General features: G+C 41.1%; 1 long non-coding RNA gene across 1 annotated transcript; it reads right to left on the bottom strand.

The window, feature by feature from the left end:
• Positions 1-589: 589 nt before the first annotated feature.
• LOC138972470 (uncharacterized) lies at positions 590-12,749 on the bottom strand. Its single transcript, XR_011457631.1, has 3 exons — positions 12,709-12,749; positions 2,532-2,628; positions 590-692 (listed from the first exon to the last, which is right to left on the bottom strand). It is a non-coding gene; the product is annotated as an uncharacterized lncRNA (long non-coding RNA).
• Positions 12,750-21,149: the final 8,400 nt, after the last annotated feature.

The raw sequence follows: 21,149 nt of genomic DNA on the forward strand, positions 1-21,149 counted from the left end.
ATATAAAAAAGTCGCATATGACGTCATCAAAGACATTAATAAAAAATAAAAATTAAATTCTGGGGATATCACACCTAGGAACTCTCATGTAAAGTTTAATGAAGATCTATCCTGTAGGTTTTTCTGAATCGCTCTACACACACACACACACACACACACACACACACACACACACACACACACACACACACACACAGACACACACACACACACACACACACATCAACACAAATATTTACACACACACACACACACACACTCACACACACACACACACACACACACACACACACACACACACGTCGAAAGCAAAGGCATCATACACTATTTTGTCTAAGGAAAATGCGAATGAGTGGTATTTTGTATTTACAATCCTACCCATCTTTTCAGTAGAGACCACCTCACCAAAATGTCACTCAAAGGAACCCTTTAATTATGTTTATGATTTTTACAAATTCATCTTAACAACTTTAGCAAAAACCTGTGTCTAACAACATTTTTTAGTCAGTCCCGTAGGTGGTTGTAACAGACAAGTGCAATAGTAATTACATTCCGAAAAGACGCAACAAGAAATGTATCCTACCATCTCATATGGTGATAGGTTTGCTGAAGGAGACCGTGCATTGCTTTGTGAAGCTGATAACTGTTTTTCGATATCCTCGTTTGGCACCGGCATATATTCTGGTTGGGTCCTGCTGACAGTCACATTATAAGTGAACACGCACTCCAGAACACATACACACAAACACACACACACACACACACACACACACACACACACACACACACACACACACACACACACACACACACACACACACACACAAACACACACACACACACATATCCAGGACAAAATTTCCTCCATTGTCATAAACCTGCTCCTGGTTGACCACTATGTTATTTAGCGGGTCACCTCGGGCTTGATTGTTTGGTAATAAAACTAAAGATTTTCGGATACCGAAAGGTAGTCAGGAATACAATGATTAACAGCTATTGGGTTTTCAGCGTAGCAATAGGGTCCGATATTTTAGACGAGACAAGTAGTAATGCCGACGAGTCGAAGACGAGTCGCATTATACTTGTTCGAGTCTAAATATCGGACCCTATTTCTACGCTGAAAACACAATAGCGATTATATAGCTGTTCTGACCTTGATTTGTTGTTCCAAACTTACAAAATGACAGTTTTTGCGTCGATGCGTTGATCTCAGGTTTTGATAGCAGACGCCGTTTCTTATGCGCATTAGTTTTGCGCAGACGCCACACTGGCTTTGGAAAAAAAAACTCGATTTGACAACACAGCTGAACAGCTTTTTATTTGTTCATTCGAATACAACAAAAAGAAGTTTGAGGTTTTTTTAAAATTTTGAACAAGACTACTTATGAAGAAGACCAAAACACAACATCAACGGAAAACTAGAAACAACTGAAGAACTAGGATGCAACAAGGGGAGGAGAAGAGAACAGCTAATCGCGAGCAGACGGCAGCGAAGTTTTCAGTTTGGGTGAATGGCATTCATACTTGTCTCGTCATGAAGTGAATTTTTCAACCTCAGTTATAAACGACTACATGAATGTTAGTGCCATGGGTTGTACATCAATACTTCAGAGGGGAAGTGGGGTATTTAGTGTGGAGTTACGAGATAAGAAAAGCCGAATGCGAAAGTTTGTGTCAGTCGGCAACTGACACAGGCACACAAAAACGGCTGTTCCGTTTTACTCCCCTGTTTGTACTACATCTTTCGACTTTGGGCATTTTGTGGTGTTTAGGGACAGACAATAATTGATTTAGTCCTGTACGTTTCATCGGGAAGTTAGCAGAAAAGGGTATGCTATCGACATTTGTAAAGCTGAAAAACATTCCCGAGAAGAATTTCAAGTTGTCAGTGTATGCTGTTGTCGATTAAAACATCGTGTGGTACAAATGGGTAAACCGGAACCATGCGTCTTTGTTATTGCCAATATGCTTTTGGATATTGGCAAAAAGTGGCCGACTTCCGTAGCATTATGCTTTGATGATCGGAAGAGACCATCCAATCACAGCCCCCGAATTCCCCCACGTGTCCATCAGAATAGCTATATAATTATGACATTTGTGGTTCAAATTCATTTTTCATTTTTAAGTGACGAAATCTTAAAATTTGTATTGCAAATTCTGCAAACGAATTCCTTAAGTACAATACTGAAATACAATAGTCCTGACCGGGTCAAAGATTGTGTGACAAAATAGGTCCAAAATGTTGCATTTACAAACGGGCAAATATGACATTAACAAATTGCTTTGTCAACATTAGGAAACAACCGCACAAGCAAATGCCATCAAACATGTGAATACATCCTGATATAAATCCATTTGATAGTTTTTGAGTAATGCTTTGCAACGTCAGAACGACTAAAAAAACCAGAAATCCCATTTTCAATCGATACATAGCTGACCTTTTTAGCATGTACAAAAAAACCACTTACAGAGCAACATGTATACAATAATAGATTATTATTCAACACTATGACTCTCAAACCTGAACTTACCTTATATAGATTTTTCTCCAAAGAAAGTATGCCAGAATTAGTATTATCACCATTGCAATAATGAACAGGACCAGGAACGTCAGCATGGAGCTGTCATCTGTGTAAGATTGATAATTGTTTGGTAGCTTGTTGACAGACCAGCTTTATACATTTAGTCAAGTTTTGACTAAATCTTTTAACATAGAGGGGGAATCGAGACGAGGGTCGTAGTGTATGTGTGTGTGTGTGTGTGTGTGTGTGTGTGTGTGTGTGTGTGTGTGTGTGTGTGTGTGTGTGTGTGTGTGTGTGTGTGTGTGTGTCTGTCTGTCTGTGCGTGTGTGTGTGTAGAGCGATTCAGACCAAACTACTGGACCGATCTTTATGAAATTTGACATGAGAGTTCCTGGGAATGATATCCCCGGAGTTTATTTTTTCTTGTTTTCGATAAATACTTTTGATGACGTCATATCCGGCTTTTGTAAAAGTTGAGGCGGCAATGTCACACCCTCATTTTTCAATAAAATTGATTGACATTTTTGTAAAGCAATCTTCCACAAAGGCCGGACTTCGGTATTGCATTTCAGCTTGGTGGCTTAAAAATTAATTGATGACTTTGGTCATTAAAAATCTGAAAATTGTGATTTTGTTTATATAAAACGATCCAAATTTACGTTCATCTTATTCTACATCATTTCCTGATTCCAAAAACATATAAATATGTTATATTTGGATTAAAAACAAGCTCTGAAAATTAAAAATATAAAAATTATGATCAAAACTAAATTTCCGAAATCGATTCAGAAACAATTTCATTTTATTCCTTGTCGGTTCCTGATTCCAAAAACATATAGATATGATATGTTTGGATTAAAAACACGCTCAGAAAGTTAAAACGAAGAGAGGTACAGAAAAGCGTGCTATGCAGCACAGCGAAACCACTACCGCGCTGAACAGGCTCATCAGTTTCACTCCGTTTTGCACAAGCGGCGGACTACGGTCATTGTGAAAAAATGCAGTGCGTTCAGTTTCATTCTGTGAGTTCCACAGCTTGACTAAATGTAGTAATTTCGCCTTACGCGACTTGTTTGTTGGTCCAAGGGGACCATATCGTCTTTTGTTTCATCTTTATCGACCAAGGCCGAGGTTGATAAATATAATAATAATAATAATAATAATAATAATAATAAATGAGCATTTATATAGCGCAACATCATAACTTTACAATTATGCTCTTTGCGCTTGACACATTTAAAATTCAAACACAGTTATACAAGCATTTACATCTACATTCATAGTCAGCAACGCTTGATTAAAAGCATACACCATCAAACATACATTACAACAGATTCTTCCACTAATTAAGTAATACAAACATGAATAAAATAGGTAGTAAAAACAAGGAAATACCAGCTGAATACCCTTAATCAAACAGAACATGTTATTAATACTGAAAAACAGCCCTAAATGTGTATACACATTATCACATTATCACTAAAACAACAAATACACTACATGTAGCCTACTGATGGACTGAGAGAACACAATCAGGGGTTGTATTTCTTGAAGAGGTGCGTTTTAAGTGCTCGTTTGAATGCTTGGGGTGACTGAGAGTAGCGGATGTGAAAGGGGAGAAAATTCCAGTGTGTGGGTGCGCAGAAAGTAAAAGTGCGTTGTCCGTATGTTTTGGTTTTGGTGTGTGGAATGGTGAGGATGCGACAGTCAGAAGAGGCACGGAGTTGTCTTGCTGGAGAATAGACGGTGAGGAGTTCAGAGAAGTAAGTAGGAGACGAGCCAGAAAAGAAGTTAAAGCAGAGGGTGGACAGTTTGTAGTCAATGCGGGCTTGAATAGGTAACCAGTGCAGTGTGTGAAGAAGTGGTGTTGCGTGATCTCGTTTTCGTGCTTTCAGAATGAGGCGTGCTGCCGAGTTTTGGACTTTTTATATTTAGTCAAGTTTTGACTAAATATTTTAACATCGAGGGGGAATCGAAACGAGGGTCGTGGTGTATGTGCGTGTGTGCGTGTGTGTGTCTGTGTGTGTGTCTGTGTGTGTGTGTGTGTGTGTAGAGCGATTCAGACTAAACTACTGGACCGATCTTTATGAAATTTGACATGAGAGTTCCTGGGTATGAAATCCCCGAACGTTTTTTTCATTTTTTTGATAAATGTCTTTGATGACGTCATATCCGGCTTTTCGTGAAAGTTGAGGCGGCACTGTCACGCCCTCATTTTTCAACCAAATTGGTTGAAATTTTGGTCAAGTACTCTTCGACGAAGCCCGGGGTTCGGTATTGCATTTCAGCTTGGTGGCTTAAAAATTAATTAATGACTTTGGTCATTAAAAATCTGAAAATTGTAAAAAAAATTAAAAATTTATAAAACGATCCAAATTTACGTTTATCTTATTCTCCATCATTTGCTGATTCCAAAAACATATCAATATGTTATATTTGGATTAAAAACAAGCTCTGAAAATTAAATATATAAAAATTATTATCAAATTTTTTTTTTCGAAATCAATTTAAAAACACTTTCATCGTATTCCTTGTCGGTTCCTGATTCCAAAAATATATAGATATGATATGTTTGGATTAAAAACACGCTCAGAAAGTTAAAACGAAGAGAGGTACAGAAAAGCGTGCTATCCTTCTTAGCGCAACGAATACCCCGCTCTTCTTGTCAATTCCACGGGCACTGCCTTTGCCACGGGCGGTGGAGTGACGATGCTACGAGTATACGGTCTTGCTGCGTTCAGTTTCATTCTGTGAGTTCGACAGCTACTTGACTAAATATTGTATTTTCGCCTTACGCGACTTGTTGTAGTTTATGCAGGAGATACAGAGGACAGCCAGAGAGAAGAGAGTTGCAGTAGTCGAGTTTAGAAAGAACAAAGGCACAGACAAGAGTGTTAGTTGTTTGAGAGGAGAGTGTGTGGCGAATGGTGCTGATCTTACGAAGCTCAAAATAAGCTGCTCTACAGACTAAAGATATATGTTTGTTAAGGGTCATGTCAGATGAAAGGGTGAATCCAAGGTTTCTAGCTGATGGGGAGAAAAGAATGTCGGTGTCACCTACTTGAACAGAAACGGGTTGGGGAGAGGGAAATGTAGTGTTCTTCTTTTTGCACAGTAAGACTTCAGTCTTATCATTCAGCTTAAGTTTGTTATCGATCATCCAAGATTTAACATCAGTTTGTTTGTTTGTTTGTTTGCTTAACGCCCAGCCGACCACGAAGGGCCATATCAGGGCGGTGCTGCTTTGACATATAACGTGCGCCACACACAAGACAGAAGTCGCAGCACAGGCTTCATGTCTCACCCAGTCACATTATTCTGACACCGGACCAACCAGTCCTAGCACTAACTAACCCCATAATGCCAGACGCCAGGCGGAGCAGCCACTAGATTGCCAATCTTAAAGTCTTAGGTATGACCCGGCCGGGGTTCGAACCCACGACCTCCCGATCACGGGGCGGACGCCTTACCACTAGGCCAACCGTGCCGGTCTTTAACATCAGTGATGCATGTCTGAATGGTCTGGATGGCGGAATGTGTCTCTGCAGGGGGACTGGGTTTATACAGTTGGGTGTCATCAGCAAAAGACTGATTTAAGACAGAATGGTTTTGAATCAGTGTGGAGAGGGGCTTAGTGTACATGATGAAAAGGATGGGACCGAGTACTGAACCTTGAGGAACGCCGAAAGAAAGTGGGGCTGGAGCAGACATCTGGCCATCGACAAGCACAGCCTGAGTCCTGCCAATGAGATAGGACTCGAGCCATGCCAGCGGTGGACCGGAGATGCCGTACAGAGTCTGAAGTCTATGGAGAAGCGTGACATGATCAATCGTGTCGAACGCTGCAGAAAGGTCAAGTAGGGTAAGCACTGACACATCACCACCATCCAGAGCAGACAGAATGTCACTGATTACTTTAAGTAGGGCTGTCTCAGAACAATGAGAAGGGCGATAAGCGGACTGAGAGTGCGAGATCAAATCATGGGTGTTCAAATATGACAACAGCTGCTTCAAAACTACCTTTTCAAAAACTTTGGACAAGAATGATAAATTAGATACAGGACGATAGTTTTTCAAAATATTGACATCAAGACTAGGTTTTTTGAGAAGTGGTTTGACAAGTGCAGTTTTGAACAATGATGGAAAAACACCAGATAACAGGCTATCATTGACAATTTGAGTAAGAGTTGGCAACAACACATCAAGATTCTCAAAAAGCAGTGGTGTGGGTATGGCATCAAGTGGACAAGTTGTTGGTTTTGACTTCAGAATAATGGATTTAAGGTCTTTTTCACTGATTGGCTGAAATGATGTAAAAGAACAATCAGTGGGAACATCAACATGACTGGAGGAAGCAGAATGTGCACCCATCTGATCAAGTTCAGAACGAATATCTGAAACCTTCTTGATAAAATATTCACTGAATACATCTGGCAGCTGACTAGCGGGGAAAACAGTGGGAAGTGGGGATACCTTACTGCGGCCGGTCAACCGGCTGCAAATATCGAACAGTTTTTTGCTTGAATCGCAGGCAATAATCTGGGTTTGGAGGAAGGTTGTCTTTGCTGCGTGTACTAACTTAGTTACAATGTCCTTTGCTCCTTGAAATATTTGTTTATGAACAGTAATACCAGTCTTGAGATACCTGCGCTCAGCACGCCTACGGTCACATTTGGCATCACGCAGTTCGACACAGATATGTGACAAAATGCGATATGCTCCCCGAGGACCAACAGTAAAATGCTGATCTGACAACAAGCCAGCAAACATCGTGTTTGTCATCATTTTCGAAGTGCAACCGAATGCACAATAATCAACAGGAAGACCTATTTTTAGAATGGAATAATCTGGGCCGCAAAGCGCGTCACACTAGTTTGAGATAACACGTCATGCTTCTCTGTGACGTTATTCGTAACTCTTTCGTCACTTTTCTCCCAGTCTGAAAACTGATTTTGACAGTAAAAAAATCGTGCAGTAAAAATTTTGTACAGGGAGCAATTTTTTCGTACTTGAACGGAAGGAAAGTAACGTGACGAGATTTTGACTGGGAGTACAAATATGGGGAGTACAAATTTCGTGGAAGGAGTGTGTGTGTGTGTGTGTGTGTGTGTGTGTGTGTGTGTGTGTGTCGGGGTGTGTGTGTGTGTGTGTGTGTGTGTGTGTATGTGTGTATGTGTGTGTGTACATGTGTGTATGTGTGTGTGTGTGTGTGCGTGTGTGTGCGTGCGTACGTGCGTGTGTGTGTGTGTGTGTCCGTGTGTGTGTGTGTATGTGATTGCATGTTTGAGGATGAGAGAGAGAGAGAGAGAGAGAGAGAGAGAGAGAGAGAGAGAGAGAGAGAGAGAGAGAGAGAGAGAGAGAGAGAGAGAGAGAGAGATAATAACAAGAAATTCCTCCGAGGTAGGAAGAACACCCCCGTCCTTACCATTCTCACTGCCACCAACTGAGAAGGCACTGCTAACAAGTGTGGTTAAAATAAGTTGATTGAGTGGACAAAGAGACAGGCGGAGAAAAAGACAAATCAATATAACTCTTTCTGTAACACCTACTGACCGCATACAGAAAACAAAAGATCCCGAAAAAAAAAACCAAAATCGGTTTGCGCTGCGCGCTGAGAGCAGGTATTGAAATATCTCATCGACCAGATTTTGTACGGGGTGTATCTGCCGCTTCGCCGGGTAGCAAGTAGAGCCGAATACCCGGCTTGAGTGGCGCACTGTACGCCGGCTTCGAACCATGGACCCGTCCAGCCTCGTGGAATGGGAACAGCACGAACATGATTCAGGGGCCATAATGTCATTCCTGATCATATCATGTCGTGTCCCATGCTTGTCGTTAAAATTAATATTAAAAGTCCTACGGTTTTGAGCCATTAAGGACTTGAGTGTTTGTCCGCTTTCAAAAAGAGGAAAGAAAGAAACAAAAAATAAGGAGAGGAGGGCAGGGGGTGGGGTTGAGTTGATAATGCTCTGTGGAATTTGTTAAAATGAAAAGTAGTTAAGATGTTTCTTGGTAAGAATTATAAGTCTGTATTCTATATCTTGAATAACGGGTTTGTAAAATGATTTTTTTTTTTTTTAATTCAAATCGAGTTAAAAAGTGGAACCTTTCAGGATCACCAATAAAACCAAATAGATGAGCAAGTAAGAGGAACACGAACAATAAATCTCAAAACTTTTTACAAATAAAAGGATTAAAATGTAAGCCACGAAGGCCGTGGTAATAAAAACAATATGTACAGTTTGGCGACTAGTGGGCCTTGGGTGAGGATATGTTGTCTAGAGGGTAGTCGCTGGAATCAGGAGGGATGGCGGGAGCCACTCGACCTCAAACTGAAACACGCTGATGTGATAATCTGGGCTTAGTTATACCCACAGCCCCATGTCCGAGTCCCTGACCAGTCGGCACAGCAGCAAGCTGTGTGACCAGCCTAGAGAACTGCTACTGCGCAAATAATCCTGGGGACTCAGACCATGGAGCTGCATATGGTCATATAAGGTTTTAAAGGTAATTCTATTTGTAGCGCATGGAGCGAAAATGTGTTGAAATGAATAGGGTTCTCCACAATGGCAGGACTTGTTAAAGATATGGAAGCGGCAGCCGCCGGCACGGAGGCGTCTGAAGATAGTGAGGAGGTTTGTTGGGAGATCGGGGTGTAGATCGTTCATATCAATGGGTTGATAGGACAGAGATGTTACGTACTGACTTCGAATGAGTTTACGGATTTTACTGTAGAACTCGGTTACTGAGTAGCCGATGTTAGTGTTAGCTGGGCTAGATTCTGCCGCTTCTTTGGCAGCGACATCCGCCAGTTCATTTCCCCGGACCCCTACGTGAGAGGGGACCCAGAGAAATGATACGGATGTGCCGGATGAGATTAACTGGTGACATATAAAGAGGATTTCTCTTTGTAGCTCTGCCCGATTTGATGTGTTTCGATGCAGAGCTTGTAATGAAGAGCGCGAGTCAGAGCAGAAAACTACCGCACGCGGTGTGACTGGGAGGTCATTTATAAAAGTGCATGCCATGAGCAAGGCAAATAGCTCGGCTGAGAATATGGAGATGTCTTTATTAAGAGTATATTTCCTTGAGATTTTGAGATCTGGGATCACAAAGGCGCAGCCGACGCTGCCGTCTGCAAATTTGGATCCGTCAGTAAAGACTTTTAAATGCTCCGAGAATTTGTAGTTTAGGGTTTCTTTTGTAACAGTAGCCAGGTAGACGGGGTTATCTTTTTTGGTAGTATTATCTTCACTGTCGTATATGATAGTAGGGGTTTCCTCAAGCCAAGGCGGGTAGGAGGGCGGGGGGACCCTGGCCAGCTCACTGACCTTCACCCCGCTATCGGCTAGAATGCGGTTTACTGTGTCGGATAAGGGTAGCGTTTTGGCCAAGAGTTGAGTGCTATGTTTGGTGTTGGCCTCATAATTTTGGTGCTGAGGAAAAAAGTCAGTCAGGACCTCGCAGGCAGAGTTCTCTACCGCGTGGGCTCTGACAGCATACTGAGCTGAACGGAGTTTTATCTCATCCACAAGGGGCAGCCACCCACACTCGCTGTAGACTCGACTCTTACTCGCTTGTTGGGAGAGTCCCAGAGCTATTTTGAGCGCCCTGCACTCTATAATAGCCAGTTTTTTCATGAGCGCCGGGCGCGTCGCGAAATAAGCTTCGCACCCGTAAAGGAGGCGGGAGCGAATTAATGCCCGCACTACCTCTGTGACACACTTACGTCCTCTGGCCCAGGATTGGGACGCCAGGTAGCGTATGATATAAAGATCCTTGTTGGCCTTATTGATCAGATGTTCGATATGACTGGTCCAGTTAAGTCGGGTATCGATGATAACGCCGAGGAACTTAACTTCTGAGCTCGGTTTGATAATATCACATCCTATCTTTATACTGCAGTTCCTGTACAGTTGTCTACGGGAGACAACAAGAAAGACTGTTTTATTTGAGGCTAGTTGGAAGCCGTTGGTGTACATATATTGACAGAGGTTGTCGATTTTAGTTTGGTAAGAAGATAAGTCAACAGTGTTGGTAACTCTGTTATGGCGTGGTCTATTAGTGTCTATTAAGGCGAGGTCGTCCGCATACAGAAGTACACTGGCACCGTCAACCTTAACAGAAGTAATGTCATAGAGCATGATGCTGAATAAGTTTGGCGCGATGATACTGCCCTGGGGAACCCCCATGTCCAGCGCATGGGTTTCGGACACCGAAGAGCCCACTCGGACAGACATCTTGCGATTGCTGATGAAGTTTTTGATGAATTGGTACATGTGGCCAGAGACACCGATTCTGCCGAGTTTTAGGAGTAGACGAGCATGCCAGACGCTGTCGTACGCAGATTTAATATCAAAGAAGGTTCCAAGAAGAGAATTATTACTATGTGCCAAGGTCTTTTTGATTTTTTCAGTGACGTGCACAATGTGGTCCGCACACGAACGACCTTGCCTAAAACCTGCCTGGCATGTAGGAATGATATTGTGTTTATTGAGGTGGAACTCCAGCCTCTGGTTCACCACACGCTCAAAGATCATACTTGTCGACGACGCCCTAGGTACCACATCACAAACAGAACTGTGCAATACACAGGTGTTTTCTACAGACACACTCAAACACACACACACACAGAGAAGCCGTATATATATATCTATATCTATTGTATAAATATAGACATAAATGAGAGTGTATTTTTCGCGTGGCTATAAATTGATTCGACCTTTGCACTTTTACAGTGAGGATAATTTACGGGTCCAATTTACGTTCTGGACACTGCGGTGACCTTCTAAAAATAGTAACAGAACGCCGGGAATATCCGAAGATGCCCCCTCATACTATAGTGCACCATTACGAAGGAAGGGAGGTAAACGCTGAAAACATGGAGAAGATAAGGAAGAGTTATGCCGTAGTTGATCCCCCCAAAAAACCAAAATCCACCAATAACTCCCTAACCGTGTGTTTGACTAATCCCAATTTTTGTAAGGACCGTCTCAGGAATGTATAGAACCTGTTCACCAAGTTTGGTGACGATCGGTCCGTTCATTCTTGAGATCTACTTGCGAACACAAACAAACACACAAACAAACAAACAAACAAACAAACACACAAACAAACAAACAAACAAACAAACAAACAAACACATCGACCGAAACCTATACACACCCCTATACCGGGGGTGTAATAATAATACTAGTGAATATTGACGCACATACCCTCCCGAGGGGAGGCTCATGGCGTTTACAATGACAGTTGACATATATACATACAGGCACTCTAAAACAATTTCACAAAACGACGCTTAATGGCGTAACAGACTAGCATAGACAATCAGTCATACACACACACACACACACACACACATACATATCCATACGAGAACAATCAATGGTCTACAGCAAACGTGGATCGGAACAGATGCGTTTTAAGGGCACTTTTAAACTGAGTTGGAGTGTCAGAATGACGGACAGAGAGTGGCAGACTATTCCAGGTTACAGGGCCGAGATATGAGAAAGCACGCTGTCCTCGGGTTTTCTTATTGCGTCAAGGAACCTTAAGGATTCTAGTGTCAGCAGCTGAACGTAGGGATCCAGAAGGCGTGTAGGGCGATATGATTTCTATTAGAGGATATGGAGCAGTTTGGTTGAACACATAGAAACACATAGTTGCGAGTTTGTATTCTATTCTTTCAGAGATGGGAAGCCAATGTAGTTCTTTGAGAAGTGGAGTGACATGTGTATTCTTTGGGCATCTAAGAACAAGCCTAGCAGCACTGTTCTGAACCTTCTGAAGTTTATTGAGAAGAGTGTCAGGGATACCAGCAAGGAGAGAATTTCCATAGTCAAGACGAGACAGAACAAGCGAAGTCACGAGAGTTTTTGTAGCATCCAGAGTAAGATAATGACGAATTATACTGATTTTTCTCAATTCGTAGTAAGAAAGAGAGAGAGACAGAGAGAGAGAGAAAGTGAGAGAGAAAGAGAGAGAGAAAGAGAGAGAGAAAGAGAGAGAGAAAGAGAGAGAGAAAGAGAGAGAGAAAGAGAGAGAGAGAAAGAGAGAGAGAAAGAGAGAGAGAGAAAGAGAGAGAGAAATAGAGAGAGAGAGAGCGGTTTGTCATTCGCAGGGGGTATGCAGTGCCTTGGCATTGCACTTCTACTTAATTTATTATGTAAGCAAGACAATTTACCTTTTGAGCAGCTGTCTGTGCCAGCTGTGATTGTTGCTTCTGGCAAATAGAAAAAGAGAAAGTCAATATCTGAATGGTTTGATGAGTGTGCTTTTTTTTCTCTTTTTGCTTTGAGAATACCAGTCCCAAATGTGGGGTTAAATCCTCCGTCTGTGTCATTCGTCTGGCATACAAACCCACGCATTCACTCGCGCGCGCAAACACACACACACACACACACACACACACACACACACACACACACACACACACACACACACACACACACATACACACACACACACACACACACACACATGACATACACACACACCCACACAAACATACACACACACACACACACAAACACACACACACACACACACACACACACACACACACACACATACGTGGAGAAATGGAAAAAAAACCGTTTAAAAAAAAATGTTTTAAAACCGGACTATTACATACAACTAGGTGAAATCAATGGCATCATTGAAATCCATGACTTGCCTTTTCTTTTTGAATGAGATAGGATACAATGAAGAGAAAACACGGTTTAAATTATCTGGTCTGAGCAAAATTCAAAATGTTAATGAAATGCCTCAAGCTCAAAAGGCTCAGGCTATTATTTACCTCTGAGATCCATTTCACAAGGTTGTGATTGTTCTCCTGTGTTAGAGGGTATCATGAAGCAGAGGTACTGCCCTGCATTTTCTACACTGGCTATGGGAATCTCAAGTCTAAGACGATCGTTGATGACGGTATCAAATGTAGAACCGTCTGCGTTGCATTGATGTTTCTGCTTTTCGCCGCTCCAATGGCACACCAAAACTTCTTTTTCTAAAGAGATTAAAACAGCATATACATAATTATCATAAATAATATCAATATCGACCTTTTAACCACCAAACTCAAATTAACAAAAGCAAGGATCTCGCATTAAAATCGACCCCAAAAAACAACAGAAAAAGTGTTTCATACCATTGGATGGAACAATCACATTTGAAATCCAAATTCTTGTCTTGCGATGACGCAATGGCGTGCAGAAGGTGTAAGTGCCATTTTTCTCAGAAGCCATAACAGGCGGTTTATAAAGTCGTTTTAGCGAGTAATCTTCTTCTGCGTTCGTGGGCTCAAACTCCCTCGTACACTCGTGTTTTTCCACGAGTGGATTTGTACGTGTATGACCGTTTTTACCTCGCCATTTAGGCAGTCATACGCATGCTGGGTATTTTCGTGTTTCTATAACCCACCGAACTCTGACATGGATTACAGGATCTTTTCCGTGCGCACTTGGTCTTGTGCTTGCTTGTACACACGAAGGGGGATAAGGCACAAGCAGGTCTGCACATAAGTTGACCTGGGAGATCGGAACAATCTCCACCGTAACCCACCAGGCGCGGCCGGGATTCCAACCCACGCCCTTTCGCTTTGGAGGCCGGCGTCTTACCGTGCATTGCGCCTGTCTTAGCGAGTAATGATCGAGGCAAAGAAGTAAATATCAGTAAGTCAACGCATTTCCTTGAAACTTTCGGAGCTTTGTGCTAACTTATATCGTAAAATGCAATCGAAATCTTAAGGCTGGAGTGCACACCTGGAAATACGTTGGAGTAGCCTACCTTTTCCGATATAGAACGCGTTGTGTGTCGTAACAGGTAATGCACGCATTAGCCATACCCATATGCCAATAATGAAATAAACATTAGGAAATGGCAGAAATTTACAAATATCGACATTTTCTATCGTTGCAACTAAAAACAATCGTTAGAACTTGAACGCTCTTGCGATCGACACTTGCATCAGTATAGTAGGAATAGCATAGCACACGAAATACGCAAGCTAACTAAGCAAATCAACCTGTTCAGGGTAGATAATTGATTTGACTTTCTTCTCGTATGTAAACATTGCAAAGTTTTGCCTATTGTGATTTTGTGTCGATTTTTAATTGGGCTCTTCCGTTTTTGTCTGGTCGATTTTGAGGGTACCTTTATTTGAGCGGCGGTCACGTGATCCCTGTGAAAGATATCTTTAATCTAAAAATTGATCCTGATAGTCAAGTGAACGGCCTTAAAAGGACTTTAATGAAATTACACGCGAATTAATGCTTTAATTTGAAGGCGAAATTTGTTGCAATAACTTGTTGGCCAAGTTTAGCTTTGAGTTACTCCCACCTTTTGGATAGTTTCGGTTAGGGATTGGTCGTCAGACTAGGAGAGAGCTTAGGGGTGAAAGGTTGTATGATTGGGCAGTGGAGTGTGCAAGTGTTTATTTTGAATATTTAATTGGTATTCGGAGGATTACACCGGATTAACACCATCAACGTTCCTTTTTGGACATTACGACGTACTGTGCCTGCTGGGACATTCACGAGGATTATTGTGATTCTTGGACAATCGTGTGCCTGTGCTGAGTGGACTTGCACGAAGACCAACGTCGGAACGGGATACGTGCTGCCAAGTGTGTGCGCGCAGTGTGAAGCGAGAGTGAGTGTGTGACTGTGTGGAAGTTTTGCCTGATTTATATATTCATGATTTAATTTTATGTTTGGCTTAATAATGAAATATGTGTAGGCCTACGTTATTCTTTGTATTGTGTGGTGTGATTCGCCCGAGTGCGAGACCCCCTTCTCCGAACGCCTCTGTGAATGAAATTGTATACTTGAGTGAGTAACAGATCTTTACCATTTTCGGTCATTTTGTGGGAATCTCAGAATATGGGCCTTGACTCAGTGAAAATTGGAATGCAGTTGTGTTTTGTTTACGCTTGAAATTAACTTTGAAATGGGTGTACAACATTGTTTATTTTACTTTATTTACATGAAACTGCAAAGTAACAGTGTTTTGATTTCTATATTTTGATCCTATATCAGTCGTCTTCATGTGTGGACATACAAAACTTCATTCATTGACATAATTATACACAGTCGAATTATACAACATAATTGAAAAGTTCTTCTTTGCAAAAATGTGACACCATATTCAAGTTGTATTTTATTATCTACTGAATCAACCCATAATGTCCTATGTTCATTTCTTTTTCTCAACAACCCTGAGCTTACATAACAAATAATTAGTTTAAAACTGTCATGTCGCTTTTTCTTACCTTTCTCATATGTAGAGAGAAAGAGAGAGAGAGAGAGAGAGCTTAAATGATTCAAAGACTGAAGCACTTCTCATTGGTGGCAAAGGCGAGTCGGACCAGACCCCCAAACTGACCATTGGTCAGAGTGAAATTGTCTTCTCAAGATCAGTTAGAAACTTGGGAGTCATGTTCGATGATGATTTGTCTATGAGAGAGCACGCCAGCAAAGCCTGTCAAACAGCTTACTACGAATTGAGAAAAATCAGTACAATTCGTCATTATCTTACTCTGGATGCTACAAAAACTCTCGTGACTTCGCTTGTTCTGTCTCGTCTTGACTATGGAAATTCTCTCCTTGCTGGTATCCCTGACACTCTTCTCAATAAACTTCAGAAGGTTCAGAACAGTGCTGCTAGGCTTGTTCTTAGATGCCCAAAGAATACACATGTCACTCCACTTCTCAAAGAACTACATTGGCTTCCCATCTCTGAAAGAATAGAATACAAACTCGCAACTATGTGTTTCTATGTGTTCAACCAAACTGCTCCATATCCTCTAATAGAAATCCTATCGCCCTACACGCCTTCTAGATCCCTACGTTCAGCTGCCGACACTAGAATCCTTAAGGTTCCTAGACGCAATAAGAAAACCCGAGGACAGCGTGCTTTCTCATATCTCGGCCCTGTAACCTGGAATAGTCTGCCACTCTCTGTCCGTCATTCTGACACTCCAACTCAGTTTAAAAGTGCTCTTAAAACGCATCTGTTCCGATCCACATTTGCTGTAGACCATTGATTGTTCTCGTATCACCTACAAAATCAACACTCTCACCTACAAATGCCTCCATGGTCTCGCCCCTGCCTATCTCTCCGACTCTCTCTCTCTCTATGTCCCTTCACGAGCACTCAGATCATCTGCTGACTCCCTCAAGCTCAACATCCCCCACACCAAACTCAAAACAGCAGGTCAACGCTCATTTTCTTTCCAAGCACCTAGCCAATGGAACACACTACCTCTCCCCCTCCGTCAACAACAGTCCCTCGAATCATTCAAATCTGCACTCAAGACATTCCTTTTTTCCAAATAATCCATGCATTCTACACTGCCCACCCCATCCCACCCTGAATAAGTGTACATGTTTTAATGGTTGATGGTGTGTGTGTGCTGGTGACTTTAAGTCTCCGTGTGTGTGAATGAGTGTATGTGCGCCTTGAGTCGCCTGTTGGTGAGATATGTGCGCGTTATAAATATTCGTATTATTATTATTATTATTATTATTATTATTATTATTATTATTATTATTATTATTATTATTATTATTATTATTATTATTATTATTATTATTATTATGTATGTGTATGTGTGTGTGTGTGTGTATGACTGATTGTCTATGCTAGTCTGTTACGCCATTAAGCGTTGTTTTGTGTAATTGCTTTAGAGTGCCTGTATGTATATATGTCAACTGTCATAGTAAACGCCATGAGCCTCCCCTCGGGAAGGTATGTGCGTCAATATTCACTATTATTATTATTAATATTATTATTATTATTAGAGTAAATGCACTATTTTCTGTCATGATGGGTAGGGGATAGGGGTAGTTCAAGCATTAAAGTTCAAGATTTTGTGAGTTCAGTGGTGTATTTTGTTTGTCTGACGGTAAAAAGGATACCTCAACTTGAATTTACCAAAGTTTTAGCACATACTTACCACTTCAACGCTTTAAACGTTGTGTTCATTTGTGTTTCATGCTTGATAAAGACTTTGAAAAATGGGTACAAAGGTGTTTTTTCGCAATTTACCAGGACAGTAAATATGTTTTATTCTCTATGTTGATCCTCTATCAGTCTTTTTCATGTGTGGACAAACACGATTCCATTTATTAACATATGCATAGTAGAATTTTATTAAATGAGTGAATAGTAATTTTGCTAAGAGCGACACCATATTCAAGTTGTATTTATTACTTATCATTTTGCTCTCTCTACAAGCCAGAACTTACATCAAAATAATATTTGAAAAGTGACATGTCGCTTTTACTTACTTGTCTCATATGTAGAGCAAATGCACTATTTTTTTCTCATAATGGGTAGGGGTAGTAAAATCATTACAGTTCAAAATGTTGCGCATTACGGTGTGCATCTTTTCTCCATCGGATACTTCAACTTGAATTTACCCAAGTTTCAGCGCATCCTAATCACTTTTGCACTTTAAATCATATGTTTATTTTTTGTTTCATGCTTGAAAATGACTTTCAAAATTGACACAAAAGTGTGTTTTTGTCACATTACCAGGACAGTCACTGTTACATACTTTATTTTGTTCCTATATTAGCTTTCTTGAATTTTGATCAATTCATTGCTAATTTGTTTACAAAATCACAGTAAAATGTAAAAAAAAATTTCAGTAGTAATTGCATGAAAAAGTCTGATATATCATGTTAATGTTATCTGTTTGCTTTTAAAGGACTAAACAATCGTTGGACTGACAGAAAAGATGTATTTGAAACAAATCCAGTAACTTTGACTTGTTTTTCTAATTGGAAGAGAATATGCACTTTTTTCTGTCAAAATGGGTAGGGGGTGGGGGTAGTAAAAGCATCACATTTCAAGTGTGTTGCGCGACAAGACGTGTATTTCTTTTAACTGTGGTGAATAGGGATAACTTAACTTGGTATCAAACACAATTTCTGAACACTGTAACCACTCTAGCATTTTTAATTAATGTTTTTCTGTGTTTTATGCTTCTTACTGAGCTTCAAAAGTGGGTACACAAGTGTTTTTTTTTCTGAATTCACCACTAAAATCACTATATTTTATGTTCTATTTTGCTTTCCTGTTTCTCTTCTTCAGTTTCTGATCATCTGATTATCTTACTTTTCTAATTGGAAGAGACTATGCACTCTTTTCTGTCAAAATGGGTAGGGGGTAGGGGTAGTAAAAGCATCACAGTTCAAGATTTTGCGCGACAAGAGGTGTATTGCTTTTAACTGTGGTGAAGAGGGATAACTCAACTTGGTATCTAACACTATTTCTGATCACTGTAATCACTCTTACACCTTTCATGTATGTGTGTCTGTGTTTCATGGTTCAATTTAAGCTTCAAAAGTGGGTACAAAGCATCATAATGCAAAAGTTTTTTTTTTCTGAATTCACCAATAAAATCACTATGTTTTATGTTCTAGTGTTTTTTTTATTGTTCTATTTTTTTTATTTTTTCGTCTTTACACCTGTTCCTTTGTCCCTTCGTGCTCTCACACTGCCCCGTCCCTGCACTCGCTGCTCCAACCACCTCTGAATTTCGTTCCGCTGCCAGACTTGTCGATTTTACAGACGCTCCAGGGGGGCATGTCAGGTCGCTGCGGTAGGCTACTGCTGGGTCACTTCGACGGTGTTAAGTAGTGGGTCTGTCCCGAGCTAACGGACGCAGCCCACTACCTACTATGCCCCCAACAAACGACATTGACTTTAAGTCGCGGAGCCAGACTGAGTGAGGGTCCCCTCCAGAGAGCAAACCGCCACGTCCCTCCGTCGACCCCCCAGAACGTCACACGTTGAAGACTGACAGCAGAACTAATATTCAGGGAAGGATCGAACAGGAACACTGAGACTAAGGTCACCATGAGAGCTCCGGGCATGAAGGGCCACAAGAGCAAGGACAATTTATATTTTGGATGATTAATGAGATGAGGATGATTATAATGATGCTTTGGATTTCCAATTTGGTTGAGACTACGTGACAGGGCAGCACTCTACGCTTACTGTCATAATATATCCTGGTGTCAATCAGGCCTGAGAACTGCCGCACCTGCGGTGTTGGTCAGGTATACCTGAGCACCCTCAAAGTCGCATTCGTTAAGTGAATGACACTCGGCTGTGTGATCCCAGCCTTCCCATAGGAACCATAGCACTTCCACTCTGGGTAGGAGCCGACCGTAGCCCGAAAAACCCACATGGCACTGATGGGGTTCGAACCCACGACCTCCCGGCCCGCAGCCCGATGCGCTAACCACTGCGCTACGGGGGCCGGTGTTTTATGTTCTAGTTGGTTTCCCTATTTCTCTTCTTCAGTTTTTGATCATCTGATTGTTATTTTGCTTACATATTCACAACATAATCTTACAATTTCTTCAGTAGTGTTTGCGTGAAAAAATCTGATACCTATGCTCAAACTTCAGTCGCTATCTTAAAACTTTGCGCGACAAGCTCATTTCTTTTTGTTTTATCCTGATAAAGCAAACCTTGAACTAACAGAAAACAAAACTTTTAAAATAGCCTAATCACTTTGAAATATGGCCTCAATAGTATACTCCAGCCTTGAGTAATGTAATGCATTAATTAAGCTAAATGCGACATGCCAAATAAATAAATATGTATCCTGTCAAACTGAGCAGCACAAAATAAACATTGGCAGGCATGAAGAAAATGTAAAGCTTTAAATTACACATTAATTGTAAACACAATCAACATTGGCAGCTCACAGCGCACTGGTTTAAACGTAAACAAAATACCTTGAAATGCAAGATTATAAGACCCATGCTCAATCAAGCGTGTCAGCAGTGAGGCATAAACTGTCATTTGCTGTCCACGAGTCAAATTCTTAAGCTTACTCTCGTTTTGACATGATCACATGACACTCACCTTATTAAGACTGTACATGACTTGTTAGTACTATGACAATCTGTCATGTTCTACACTAATCGTCATAAAAAACTAAACACATACATTTAGCTGTAGAACTTTGTGATGTGGCCAGTTATAGTAAAACCAAGTATATTGCCAGAAAGGTAATTTATTTCCCTACCTTTTGAAACAAAGAGTTTCATTTTTCATAAATTAGTGCTTATGCAGTGTACCGGAGACCTAGAGACCCCCCAAAATCACACTAAAATACACACAATCTTGCTTATTTTAATGTTTTGTGTATTTTAGTGTCTGGAAATTTGCTTTTGCGAAATTGATTTTGGGGGGTGTTCTAGGTCTCCGGTACACTGCATAAAAACTAATTGATTGAAAATGAAACTCTTTGTATCAAACGGTAGGGGAACGAATTACCACTCTGGCAATATACTTGGTTTTACTATATCTGGCCACATCACAAAGTTATAGCCTGCAAATACCTAATAATTTACAATTAATTAGAAGTACAATGCCACGGCACTGCATACCCCCCGCGAAGGACAAATCGCCTTTCTCTCTCTCTCTCTCTCTCTCTCTCTCTCTCTCTCTCTCTCTCTCTCTCTCTCTCTCTCTCTCTCTCTCTCTCTCTCTCTCTCTCTCTCTTTCTCTCTTTCTCTCTTTCTCTTTCTCTCTCTCTCTCTCTCTTTCTCTCTCTTTCTCTCTCTCTCTCACACACACACACGCACGCACACACACACACAC

Source organism: Littorina saxatilis, linkage group LG8, assembly GCF_037325665.1.
Source record: "Littorina saxatilis isolate snail1 linkage group LG8, US_GU_Lsax_2.0, whole genome shotgun sequence".
Taxonomy (NCBI): domain Eukaryota; kingdom Metazoa; phylum Mollusca; class Gastropoda; order Littorinimorpha; family Littorinidae; genus Littorina; species Littorina saxatilis.